Consider the following 14,354-nt stretch of genomic DNA (forward strand, 5'->3'; position numbering starts at 1 on the left):
CTATACAGGCAGAAAATGTAACCACACCTTCGGTTGTGGATGGTTCCAGGATCTGCTGGAGACCCTGGTTGTCTGTGTTGTGGAACAAGTGGCCACAGTGAGCATAGATTCCCAGAGCTGTTTGCTCGTCAGTGATCAGACAGGAGGAGATTGTAACAATTTGAGATGGTTTTACTACCTTTTGTAAATACAGTCGTCTCACCAGCAAATCTTTTATTAAAACTTGTGCTTTTAAACTAAAGTTCCAAGTTAACTTGGGATTTTAAAGCAAGTAAAGACTACCTACTTGTTAACCGTGTTACATTAGTTCAGATTGGGGTTGGCAGTGTGTGGTGGAGCACAGAATAGGACGGTGTAGGTTCAGGCTATCCCATTCTGCTCGTGTCTTCTCCCTGCTCGAAGCAGCCAACCTGCAGAAACACAAGACCCAGGCAAGACCTAGAACAAAGAGAACATTGAGGGGGTGGGGGGTGGGGGGTGGGGGAGATGGTGGTGAGTGTGCATGCAGCCCTTCACACCGTGACACATCCAGAGCGGGAAAAATATCAAGAGGAGATTTATCCCATTGAATCCAATCAAACCAAATCCAAATTGTTATGAAGGGAGTTAGCATTAGACCTTTCAGTGTCTTTCAGAAACCCTTCTCATCATGTTTTACTGGACGTTTTGTGAAAAAATCCACCCTGGCATTCTCCCCACGACAACGCCTTGAATGTGGCAATAGATTATGGCAGGACAGATAAGTTTAACTCAATTTTCACCGCAACTCTTATTATAAAGTTCTACTGCGCTAATGTTGCCCTCAAGGTTTCTCTTAAGTGTTTTCCGTTGAATGGGACGGACAGACACACAAAGAGAGATAGGTTCCTCTTGTTGCTAAGTAAAGGCACATTGATGACGTGCGCTGACACGGGCGGAATATGCTGGTGTCAGCGCACATGTGTTCAGTGTCACTGCACTTGATGTAGGAGGAATTCTGACCCTGAGCGACTGTGTCCACGATTCCAAGGAGAGAGGATTGGCTGAAAGTCAGCAACACTTGGAGAATTTTCCAAGTGAATGTCACACAAGTAGGTTATTCAGTGACCAGTTGCTGTGACATTTCATTTGAACCTATGTGATTACCTTGGCCACCTCATCTCTCAGTGCCTCTCTGCCCTGGGTCCTCTTTTCATGAAGGTTAACAGTGGCCGTGATTTGCACATCAGTGGGGGGAGTTCAGGCCTCGTTTTGCTGGAAGTCGATGGCAGATGCTGAAAGGCAATGGGCACCAGTTTTCTTTCTTTCAAGATCAGTTTGAACAGAGAGGACAGAGGTGGGAATCCTCTGGTTACCTTTCAGCAAGTTATACACTGCTCTGTTACAGGAACCTGCTGCGCAACAGATTATACTGACACCAGTGGAGCAGCGGTTCATGAGCATTACTGACAGATCGACTGAGTGTGTTTAACCTGCGGGTAGATTTCACAAGCCACTTGACCAAAATTCAAGGCTCCCACCCAGCCCAATGAGCAATGTTTCCCCTCCTGAGCCAGGTGCTTGTGCCCTCTGTTAATGCACGCAGTGGAATCCTGCCATACACGCAGAATCTGATTTAGATGCAATAAGGTCGCAATATGTTTTCCCCTTAAAGGAGAAACGGGCATTAGTGGGCCCGTACAGTCTGTCTCCCAGGCTATGATGAGGAGGAGGTGTCAAGGGGAGTTTGGGTGCTTCCTCACAGGGGAAAAAAGAGTCTAAACGAGAACTAAACGAGTCAGCATCTTGGGAGAGAGTTTCAGAGACTTGTGTGTGGCTCATTCACCAGCGTGATATTGTACAAGCAGCGAAAATGAATAGATCAATAAAAATCCTCCACAAAATTAATCGTGGCAGATTTCGACTTCAAGCAGATGAGTCTCTGATGAGAGTAATTCAGTGTCCCAACTTTGACGCAATGAACTTTCCGTTGCCTCTGAGAGGAATTTACCCAACAACAAAAACAGCAACAACTTGCACTTATATAGCGCCCTTTGTGGGTCACATGTCGGACCCAGATTTGATAACAACCGCCCTCTATGTGTATATATGGATTCCACTGTCCCGGTGATAAAACCCTGATTATTTCCCTGTTGTACAAGTGTTCGACACTGAATCTTAACTCACAACAGCACAAATATAGCTTGTTACTTCTGATAGATTTGTAGAGAGCTGGGGGCACTCACCTGCCACCAGCTGTTGTGAATACTTTGTGTAAAAAAATACATAGACTGTATATATAGTTACAGTATTTAAGCTCTTTAAAATCTAAAACTGAGGTTGTATAGATCTGCAGTTTACACTTTAAAAAAAATTACTAGTAAGATTAGAGTATTTGTAATATTCAGAATCGTGCATTAAATATGTCCAAATAGTACTGTCCAGCCTTAGGTGTGTCCAGGCTGCCTAACTAATGGGGAAATGAGAGCGAGAGAGAGAGAGAGAAAGAAGAGAGAGACACAGAGAGAGAGAGAGAGAGAGAGAGAGAGAAATAGCCAGGCTAAAGTTGACCCAAATTCTGGGGTGGAATGGAAGCTTTGAACTAATTTGATGGACTGCATGTATTAAGACTGGACCCTTCCTTTATTTTTCTCTGCCCTTTATTCCCATCCTATATCCTCTCACACCCACACTTCCTCCTCCTACCAGGAGAGTTGGACGCTGTGAGCCGTTGATTTCTCCTCACCCCCCATTCGTGCTGCTCATTGATTGGTAAGCAGGAAGCTTCCTACTGCAATTTTTTGAGGGAAGAAGGCACCATTTCCTCTGGTCTGATCGGCGGATCAGATCTTTTCCGGGGTAATAATCCCTTCAAAATGTCTCAAAAAAGAATTTGGTCACTTCAATCCATGACTGTTTGTAAGACGCTGCTGTGTGCAATTGGCTGCCACGTTTCGCCCACAAAATATACAGTCAATCCACTTTACAATATATTCTGTGAAGTGCTTCTCAGTACAGCAACGAAAGCCCCTCAAAATCCCTGATTTACAAACACTCAAAAAGTGTTTTAAAATATTGCTTAAAAAAAACCCCAAAAAACTCATAAATAAATTCCGAAAATCAGAAGCTCAGGATATAAGGCAGCATTAAATATAAAAGCAGATCATGAGGAAGGATAATAATACATAGTTCTCTTTCTCCAAACCCTCTTCATTTCTCTCTCCCTTATTTAAAGTTACAAAAGGAATCTGGACAAGGGAGCTCAACCCCTCGTGCTCTTATTCTGCCTTATTGGATGAAATTCTTTTGACATTGTGAAAAGGTGGTTCCCCTGATACTGTGCACAGAGCAACTGCAAAAGGGTACAAGTGGACTTTCCAAAACAAAATTAAGTTAGTGAATGAACCTGGACACTGGAAACTAGTGGAGGAAACACAGTCAATCACCATCTAAAGGTGGCATGTGGTAATATACCTCCAGTATTGGACCCTATTTCAGCTTCATCCAGATCCTCCAAAACATGTGTCAACTTGTTGAAACCATTGGAAAAATGGGGAAAAACAATTTGGTCACTCTTCCACGACAGTTTATGGGACACAGCTGTATGCAATTGGCTGCCGTATTTCGCCCACAAAATACACAGTCAATCCACTTTACAGTGTATCCTGTGAAGTGCTTTGAGACGTCTCGATGACGTGATACGGCGCTATCTCAAATGCAAGGATTATTATTGTCATATCTGTGTATCAAGGCTTTCGTTCCAGAATTCAATCTCTAAAACTCCCTTGTTGATTCAGCCAAGGCACTCTTGGCTTATTCACCCCACAATAAAACCTAGCCAAGAAACAACACCGAGCTATTGAAAATTGTTGATTAATTTATGTGAGGAGGGGAGGGGGGAGGTCGTAGAAACTTTTGGATCATCCACTGTCATTAACCTTAGAATCAGTGTTAAACTAAGTGCACAAGTCAACACCACAATAAATTAATACTAAAGATATTAAGAAACTGCAATTTTCAAAAATAAATTAGTTTAATTATGATGTTATTGCAATTGAGACAGTCTGGTTTGTCTGTACATATTTCTCTACTACTTTGTAATAATCAGCAATAGAAAAAAAGCAGCAAATCTAGTTTCTGATGCGGTGCAGAGGCAAGAGTATTTCGAATGGTGCAAAAACTGTGTCTAACACTCAGTGTCGGCTAAAGTTCTTCCATATTCTCACATTATTGCAAATGTTTGAAGTCTCCACGTTTTCTGTTTCCTCGATGGAAACAGTCCTCTTCAAATGCACATGTTTACACACACAAACCATCTATTTTGCATAAATAAGATTGGGCTTGAGGCTGGGAGTCTTGCACGCTCCTTTCCATACTTCCCCACTGTTTGGCCTCGTGATCTAACTGGCACCAGTCAAAATCCTTGCTAATCTGACGGAAAGGGCAGCAGAACGCACCGTCTTGTGAGATGTTTAAAAACATGCCAAAAATGAAGAAATAAATTGATTGAGAAACGAAGTGCCTTGCTGTGTCATTGTTTTACACCTGGAGTGTCTCTTGCTTATTCTCTTTCGTTAGCAATACACAAATGTAGATCTGTAGAAATGTAGATTTCACCCACAAAATATACATTAAATTTGTCACTTTACAGTATATTCTGTGAAGCGCTTTGACATATCTCAACGACGTGATAAGGCGCTATATCAAATGCAAAGATGATTATTATTATTAGCATCTGTAAAGTGAGGATGTGTAAGAACTGAAGGATAACGTTTTCAGTCACTACACCCTCTCTCTGAAATTCTTTTCCAAAATCCCTCCAACTTGTGTCTCTTCAAAATGCTTCCTGAAACTTACCTCTTCAACAGTACCCTGGGTCACTTTGCCCCTATCCCCATTCCAAACTTGTTTGATGTTCTATACTGTACTTCAGATGAGACATTAAACCGAGGTCCTGTCTGTCCGTTCTGGTGGACATTGCAGATCCCATACCAGTAAATGAAAAGAGAAGGGCATTTCTCCCCAACAGCCCCCATAGATAAACTTGGGCATTCATCTCATTGCTGTTTGTGGGACATTGTGGGACAGTGTTGACACACATTGGCTGCTGCCGTAAATCCTGTGAAGTTCTCGTAGTCGTTTTATTGTCCTGAAAAGCGCTAAATCAAATTGACGATTATTATTAAGTAGTTTGGATATGTTTTTGTAAGTGAAAGGCACTACATTAGGTTGATGACATCAAGTCTAGTTTCCTTCCCGTTTCGCCCTGACATAGATTCTTTAGCACTGATATGTGTGACGGTCATCGTTATAGTGCGCATCCGACCTGGGATTAATCGGTCAACCAGGTGTCTTAACACATGCAGAAACATCCACAAAAAAAACTCCCCGGATCAGATCCCACACACAGATTTGGGACACAAAATACACAGTCGATCCACTTTACAATATATTGTGTGAAGCACTTGGTGGCACATCAACCGGGTGATAAAATGTAAGGATTATTATTATTTAATTACATTAAATAATAATCTTCGCATTTGACACAGCGCCTTATCGCGTCTTCGAGACGCCTCACAGCGCTTCACAGGATTGACTGTAAAGCAAATTCGCTGTACATTTTGTGGGCGAAACGCCAGGATTATTATTATTATTATTATTATTATTATTGGGGTTGGGGTCGGGGGTCAGACACAGCAGCTCTGGCCGCTCGCTGTCTCCCGGCTCCGATGGGAGCAGAACTGGCGCTCCGGCTCCCGCCGCGGCGCTTCCGGCGTCCCTCGGTTGCCGGGCGACCGCCGGAGGCGAACCAATCAAATCAGGAGGCGGGGGCTTCCGGCGTCCTTCGGTTGCCCGGGCGACCGCCGGAGGAGAACCAATCAAATCAGGAGGCGGGGGCTTCCGGCGTCCCTCGGTTGCCCGGGCGACCGCCGCTGGGACCTGTCAATCACCCGCACAAACATTCCGAGGTGGTCGCTGATGGATGCGGAGCGGCTGCAGCGGTTACTGACAGTCAGAGCCACTGATTCCCAATCGGGAACATCTGAGAGCTCCACTCGGTGCAGGTAAGAGTTTGCAGACAGTCTGTGTGTGTGTGTGTGTGTGTGTGTTCAGGGGAGTTGTTTACTTGTGGCGCCCCACACTTGTCCTGTCCATAGCTATTGATGACAATTTTCTGCCTCCCTTTTTCTGACGTTTGGGGGGAACTCAACAGGAATGTTGTTTTTTTTTCCCCCTCTCTCTCTACTTGTTCACCGCTTCTGACCTTTTTTCACTCGAGGTCAGACGGAGAAGCCGCTGTGGCGAGTCGAGCACCGACGCGGGCGGTTTAAGGAGAATCCCAAAAAAATCAGTGCCGTTGAATCAGGAATTGCTTTGTTAGTCTTCAAACGCCTTCGTGGTGCATTGCATTCTCACGGTGTGGTTGGATCTGAGTGGTTTGGAACGGTCCAGGTCCAGGTGACGATCCTTCTGGACTTTTTTTATGTCGAGTTACAAAATGTTCAGAGAGTGAACCTTGCCTCCTCTTCCTCATCTTCAGGTCGCGCCTGAAGACCTTCCAATCCGACCGTGTTTATGGTCACACCCCCCGCCCCCCACTCCCCCGGTTCAGCGTCACTCTCCGCCACGGTCAAGCGCTCTGGGGCGCTAACCTGCGTGAAGGGAGCTATATAAATGCACGTTGTTGACGTTGAATCGTTGAGTAAAATGTCTGTCGATTATTCATTCACAACAACAACAAAATTACGTTTGTACAAAGCGCCTTTCACGTCGGGAGGACGTTCCCAAGGTGCTGGACAGTTACGGACCCGAGCTGGGGGTCAGGGAGAGGCGAGGGCAGGGGGGGAAGCAGGGAGATCGAAAGCACGGTCGAAGAGGAGGGTCTTGAAGTGGGTCTTGGGTGGCAAGGGAGGGGGCGAGGCGGAGGGACTGCGGGATGGAGTTCCAGAGGGTGGGTGCAGAGTGACAGAAGGCCCGCCCACTGATGGTGGGGTGAGCAAGGCGGGGGACGTGAAGCAGGCCGGAGCCCGCTGAGCGGAGGGAACGAACAGGGTGGTAGGGGGTTAGGAGATCGGAGAGGTGGGGGCAGCAAGACAGTAATAATAATAATAATAATAATAATAATAATAATAATAATCCTTGCATTTGATATAGCGCTTTTCATGTCAGGAGGACGTCCCAAAGCGCTTCACAGAACACACTGTAAAGTGAATTGACTGTATATTTGTGGGCGAACGCGGCAGCCAATTGCGCACAGCAATGTCCCACAAACAGTCGTAGATTGAAAATGACCAATTTATTATTGTTTTTGGTTTTGGAGGGATTATTATTAGGCTCTGTGTGGAGTAAGGAAACTTGCCCAAGGTTTCACCCTGCCTGGAGGGCTTTGAAGGTGAGGACCAGGATCTTGAACTGTATCCTCTGTGTGATGGGAAGCCAGTTCGGCAAGGATCGGGGTGATAGGGTCTCGGAGCCTAGTGCAGGAGAGGACATGGGCTGCAGAGTTCTGGATGATCTGCAGCCTGTGGAGGCAGGAGTTAAGGAAGGAACCATATATATGCAGTCTGAAATCAGCTCCTCTGCTCCAACCCGACCCCACCCTTTGGAACTCCCTCTGACTATCACTCTGTCTTACCCCTTCTCTCTCTTCAAATCCCACCTTTAAACCCTTATCTCTTTCACCCTGCCTATGGTCAATTGCATCTCTTCCCTTGCTCTGCGTCCAGTGTATCATCCCTGTGAAATGCTCTGAGGTGTAATCCAACCTAAAGGGTTTCATAAATGAAAGATAATAGTAATAATAATAATAATCCTTGCATTTGATATAGCGCCTTATCACGTTATTGAGATACCTCAACGCGCTTCACAGAATACCCTATAAACTGGATTGAGTGAAGTTGTTGTTAAAATGGACAAAATAGTTTGAATGTGACCTATTCTGGAAATTACATTTCTCGGTTTGACTTGATTGGCATTGTGTCGTGTGCCAAAAGTTTCAGAGTGATGTGCACAATAATAATAGCAATCTTTGCAGTTAACATTGTGCCTTATCGAACTGTCAAAACTTCTTTACAGGATTTCAGAACAAGTATTAATAGATGAACACAGTACCAATTTACACACAGCCATGTCCCCCAAACAGCCATAAACTAAATGACCAATTTTATTTGGACAATAGTTGACCAGGAGAAACTCCTCTTTCTCATCTCAGATTGTGCCATTGGATCTTTAACACCTGTCTAAACAGGCAGACTAAGTACCTAATATATCGCCTCATCCGAAAGATGGTACCTCTGACAATTCTATGGTTTCCCAGCACTACATTGGAGACAACCTTATTGGCCAGCCACCAAAATACTCATACAAAATGGCATAGATTTATGCCATCAATCAGAAAATATTCAATTAAGACACATTTATTCAGTTGGCCAAGCAAAGAGCTCAAAGCATCGATGTGGATGTTAAACCCAGAACCTTCTGACTCGGAGGTGTGAGTGCTACCGACTGAGCCAGGCTGACACCTGTGTGAACCAAAGCAACACCACAATGTTCTTGAATGTGACTTTTGTTTGTGGTCATCCTGATCCCATAGTTGCAATATATTTCCGCCTTCTCCGAGCAACTCAAACATTCACAGTAAGACTTTTACTGCACGTCTTTCAAAATATAATCGTTTAACGGTTCAATGTGTGTACAGAGCTAATCTCCACCGGTCACGTAAGCAGCCTGATAGATACTAAATCCTTCAGTCATCCAGCGACAATCAGTAGCATTAATTGCACCTGGCATGGTGCTTTGTTGGGTGTTAAAAAGGATAGAAACCTCGCTCTCTACCCCCTCCTCGCTCGCTCCCTTCCCTCCCCTCACCCTGACCATTTCCCACTTGCTCGGGTCCTGACCCAACTGTACAGCGCCTTGGGACGTCCTCCCGACGTGAAAGGCGCTCTATAAATGGAATCTTGTTGTTGTTGTAGACAATAGCAATTATCATTTTGCCCACAAAATATACAGTCAATTCACTGTACAGTATATTCTGTGAACCACTTTGAGACGTCTCGAAGATGTGATAAGGCTCTATATCAAATGCAGGATCATTATTATAGTATAATTATTCCCCACTAGTGAAAATTCCGTACTCTTTTTCTGCACCAGGTCACTCCTGGGATATCTGATAATAATAATTGCATTTTGATATAGTGCTTTTCACGTACGGAGGACATCTCAAAGCACTTCACAAGATGTTACTATTAGGTGTAACTGTATTTTGTAGGCAAAGCCAGACAGCTTTCATATGTTTAAGCAAATGGACAGCTCTGAGAACTTATCTCCTGACACCCGACCCTGGTAGAGTTCAGCACAAGCAATTACGGTACATGATACCCAATAAACGTTGGTAAAGTTTTCTTACTCCACACGCCTCTGTTTACCTAGCAGTAAATAGGAGGGTAATAGTAGAGTAATTATCCCTTCAAAAATAAATAAAATAATAATAATTGGCCACTTAATCCATGACTGTTTGTGGGACGCTGCTGTGCGCAATTGGCTGCCACATTTCGCCCACAAAATATACAGTCAATTCACTTTACAGTATATTCTGTGAAGCGCTTTGAGACGTCTTAAAAACATGATAAAGTGCTATATCAAACGCAAGGATTATTATTATAAAAATGTACTCTCTCGAGACTTCACTTCCCCTTTGTATCTTTGTTATGGATTCTCCAAACTTCCTTTGATTTTTGTTACACTGCACTGTACACGGTGCAAATCCTTTCCTCCTCTCTCAAACAACAACAGACATTGCTGGGTGTGCACAGCAGTTCTGTTGATTTATCTACAAAACACACAGTCCCTTCCTTCACTTTGCAGTAAATCCTTTGAGACGTCCTCACAATGTGAAAGGTGCTGTGTTGAACGCAAGAATTATTATTTAAGTTCATTTACCTGAAAACGATTGGTTAACGATAAAGTTTGTGGTGAGGGGAAGGGAGTCACTTCCTTCTTGTCATTCGGGTGGATATTAACAGAGGGAGATGGAATGTGACGGGCAAGTGGATGGTAGATGGGTGGTGAGGGGGGGTAGGGGTGTAGATTGGTGGCAATTTTTTTTTAAGTGTTTCTAACTCCACCTTCCCTTGCCACAGAGAGAGCCCCCACCCTTCGCAGGCTGCTAGCGATCTTTGAGCTGGCTCTTTTGGCCAATTAATCCGTAATCTTGTGGGAAAATAATTGATATGGAGAAAGAGATATGGATAGCTAATTGGGAGGATTCTGCCAACTCCCTGTTTCTCAGTCTTGAGCTAAAAAGATGTCTACTCTCTCTGAACCCCCTTGTTTTCACATCTGTGCTCAAAGACATGAATACTCAATCCTTAGATCGGAGTGTGTCATGGGACCCAAACAACAAAAACAAAATTACATTTATAGAGCGGGAGGACGTCCCAAGGCACTGAACGAACGAGGGAAAGTTATCAGAGCCCGATCTCAGCCGGGGTCAAGCCCATATATCTTTAACTTTGCTGATGCTAACTGGCACATGTACCCTCTCAGTTAGTCATTTAAAAAACACACAGCCTTGTCTATGCCCTAATGACTAAAGGAATGCTGCACTAAACAGATTAGAAGTGCTTGGTTGCATTTTAAAAGTATACTCATCAAAAATCTTAAAAACAGTGATCATCGCAAATATAATCTCACACTCTCTCCCTGGAACGACACACCCTGCTCACCTAATTCCAGACAAAAAAAGGCACAGATTAACAAGAGACAAGGCTTGGAGACCCCCAGAGCTGAATGTTGGGGTAACTGCTGGAGTCTGACCAGCTAAGACCGCATAGTTTGCCATTGAGAGCACCTCTGTGTACCTAGCAGTAAGTAAGAACTGGTTGTTAGTCGATTCGCAGATCGCTTTCCGGGAGTAATAATCCCTTCAAAAATAATAATTTGGTCACTCAATCCACGATTGTCTGTGGGAGGCTACTGTGCGCAATTGGCTGTGCACACAAAATATACACTCTATTCGCTTTGCAGTACATTCTGTCAACAACGTAATAAGGCCCTATATCAAATGCAAAGATTATTATTATTATTATTATCGTCAAAAACAAGTTTACGAAAGAAAGTGTATTTATTCAAGGAGTCTCCATCCCAGCCCTCACACACGGCAGCATTGCTCACAGTCCTCCTGGATTTTTATTTCAAGGTTCTCTCGGGAATCAAACCCGGGTCCTCTCTCGCGCGAGGCGAGCGCACTGACCACCTTGGTTCTGGACTCCACCCGGAGTTCCGCCTCTGAGTCAGGATTGAGTGTTAGTTGGGGAATAGTGGACACAAATCCGCAGCTTTACACTCTGGAGCCCAGCACGTTGGACCTCCTGACCTCAGGGAGGATCGTTAACCCTGGGGAACGTTGACCCTGGGGAACTCTAGTTCAGAGCCTTTGTTCGTTGCAGACTGTGATGCAGCACATAGCGCAATGTGATTTTATCTCTTCGCAAACAGCGTGCAGCCAGTATAATTGATCTCCGAAGCTCCCGTGAAAGGAGCCATTTGTCAGTGCCCTGACCCACGCCACTTAATGCTGGATTGTTGCTCTTACGGAGCTCAGCAACCCCAGCAACGGCAGTTTGCTGAAAAGAAACATGACCAATTCTGGGTGATTCGTCAATCGCATTCCATCACAAGGGGTTACAGCACTGAGAGGTCACCAACAGCCAAGAGACCACCACACCACCCGAGCCCGCTTTCTAAACACGGCTCTGAAACCACATCTTGTGTTTCTTATCTCACCCATAAAGCAAAATGGTAGCGTAGTGGTTAGATCGTTCGCCTCGCGACCGAGAGGTCCCGGGTTCGATTCCCCGATTGTTAGTCGATTAGAGGATCGCTTTTCCAGGATTTTCCGGAGGTGATAATCTCCTCCAAAAAAAATAATAATAATAATTTGATCACTCAATCCACGACTGTTTGTGGGACGCTGCTCTGCGCAATTGGCTGCCTCGTTTCACCCACAAGATACACAGAGAATCCATTTTACAATGTAAAACGATCTACCTACTTACTGCCAGGTAAACAGAGGCGTGTGGAGTAAGGAAACGTGCCGAATGTTTTGCCACGCCCGGGAATCGAACCTGCGAGGCGAGTGCTCTAACCACTACACTACAGGACGCCACGATTCAGCTTCCAAAGTTAAGAGAAAAAGTGAATCTTTAAAAGCCATCGCGACATTGACTGTAGTTTGGTTTTAGGAGCTGATGGTGGGGGAGGCGTAATATGGAACAGAAGGACCTTGGATTGGACGGCCCTGACAAGCTCTTTAAATCAGGTCAGTGTGTCTGGGGATAAACCTGTTTCAGGTCCCGAAGCTGAACACTGTTAGTTATTGTTGTGCTCAGTTTCTCACAAGTTACTGAATGTTGCTTTCATTGAAACACTGACTGTCCAGAACCTTGGCGTGTCCTCCCGACGTGAAAGGCGCTATGCAAATGTAATTTTGTTGTTGTTGTTGTTGTGCCCTCACCTGTGTAGTGCCAGTTCATTTTGAGGATGTCCAGGAATACTCTGCCACCAAGATTGTTCTGGTAACTTTCGGTAACTTAATTGCCGGGCGGGACAAAACCTTGGGTGAGTTTTGCCACAAAGTGGAGAGGTTTAGGGAGAGGTTTGTAGAGAGTGATTGGCAAAGTCTTTGAAAGCACGGCCACTGACTGGGGGCGAAGGACCTGGAACTGGACTCAACTCCGAGAGTAGTAGTAAGATCACAAGAGATCAGAGTGATAGAGTGGGCCAGAGAGTAACGACCAGAATCTTGGAGAACCTAATAACCAACAACACCTCCCTGAGGTGTAACTTGCATTGAAACTAATCGACATTTTCATCAGTGATGATTCTTTCTACAGCTTTGGAGGCAGATAGTCAGACCTACAGTAAAATTGTGTACCATCCCATAAAGGACCACTGTGACTACCTAATGGACTCTATTGATACTCAGCTCGATCAGATCGAGGTAAGCCAGAGATGGGCTTTGTGCTATGTTTTACCCAAAGTGTTGTTACACTTGACAATTCATTTTACAGTATATTCAGTGAAGCGCTTTGAGACATCTACAGGTGATAAGGTGCTATATCAAATGCAAGGAATATTATTATTATTGAATCCAGACTGACACCAGATTGATATTTCACATTGAGCTGCCTCTGTTATTAAGCTGCCTAACTCTTCCTCCACCCATTGGTTGAGTTTCTGGACTTTCTGACCCACAGCTATGAATCAGCTAATGGAGACCCATCCTGAATTGGTCAAACACTCTTTTCCCTACTTGCTGATAGAGTGTAAGCTGCTGTTAATCCCATTTAGTTACAAGTCTTCACCTCTAGCCTAAAACTCTATATATCATCACTGGGTAACTACCACAATCTGTATCCGTTTTGTTGAACCTTGCTTACCAGTGATCCAAGTTACCTGCAACATTTGAGAATATTACCAAAGTTAATGATCTAATCCTGGTAATAATGATATAGGAAAATAGGAATTGCTAGACCAAAAAAGATCCAAGGTCCATCTTCTCCGCCTTGTACCATCCTGGCAGTCGCAAGCTACAATAATAGAGATGTTGATTGCAATTAATTCTGTATGGATTAGTCAACAACATAGTGGAAAGCTTTGGAAACCTTAGATCCAAAGTTGCCTGGTTCTTCCAAGCCATACTACACTTGTCATGTGTCAATATTATATTAATATGATACGGTAGTTCTGGTGATAGTGTCTATTGTTGATAGTGTCTATTGGTTATAGTAATAATGGTGGACACGCTGATAATAAATCTGAACCTATTACTTAATTCTTTCCTAGATCTCAAAATTGACCATGTCTGAAAGTCGGACACCAAGAACCCTCCCCAGGGGGATCTCCTTCAAAAGAACTTCTGATTTCACCAGGAAATCAGGTGAGGAGGAGGCTATGTCTTTGAATGTGCCCAAAACAGTGACCTGTGTCTCTTACACACAGAGTCAATATCACTCTTCTCATACAGTCAGAACTGACTGTGGGCCATGTGGCACAGTGTACAGTGCACAGAGAGAGAGAGAGAGAGAGAGAGAGCAGAGAGTGGTTCAGGGTGAGAGAGTGAAAGGACAGCCATGCGGAAATGACTAGTGTGTATAGGATGGGATGGGGGTATGTGCCGATCGGGTGTATGGGGTAATAATAATAATGATAATTAAACTCTTGCCACCTCCTAATCATTGGAGATGGCAAGGGTTTCTCCCAGGTGTCCTGACAGACAATCCCCCAGATAAAATTGTTCATTCGCTTCGGGCAATGAGTGCCATTAATCACTGTGGACTTCTGCTAAAATACAGAAACCCTGAGCAGCAGCCAGTCGGGCAGCAGGGACACTG

At 44.4% G+C, this 14,354-nt stretch overlaps 1 long non-coding RNA gene across 1 annotated transcript; it reads left to right on the plus strand.

Moving 5' to 3' along the window:
* The first annotated feature begins 12,878 nt into the window (after positions 1 to 12,878).
* On the plus strand, positions 12,879 to 14,354 carry LOC103188463. Its single transcript, XR_488980.2, has 3 exons — positions 12,879 to 12,961; positions 13,807 to 13,900; positions 14,316 to 14,354. It is a non-coding gene; the product is annotated as an uncharacterized LOC103188463 (long non-coding RNA).

Source organism: Callorhinchus milii, unplaced genomic scaffold (assembly GCF_018977255.1).
Source record: "Callorhinchus milii isolate IMCB2004 unplaced genomic scaffold, IMCB_Cmil_1.0 Scaffold8, whole genome shotgun sequence".
Classification (NCBI taxonomy): Eukaryota; Metazoa; Chordata; class Chondrichthyes; order Chimaeriformes; family Callorhinchidae; genus Callorhinchus; species Callorhinchus milii.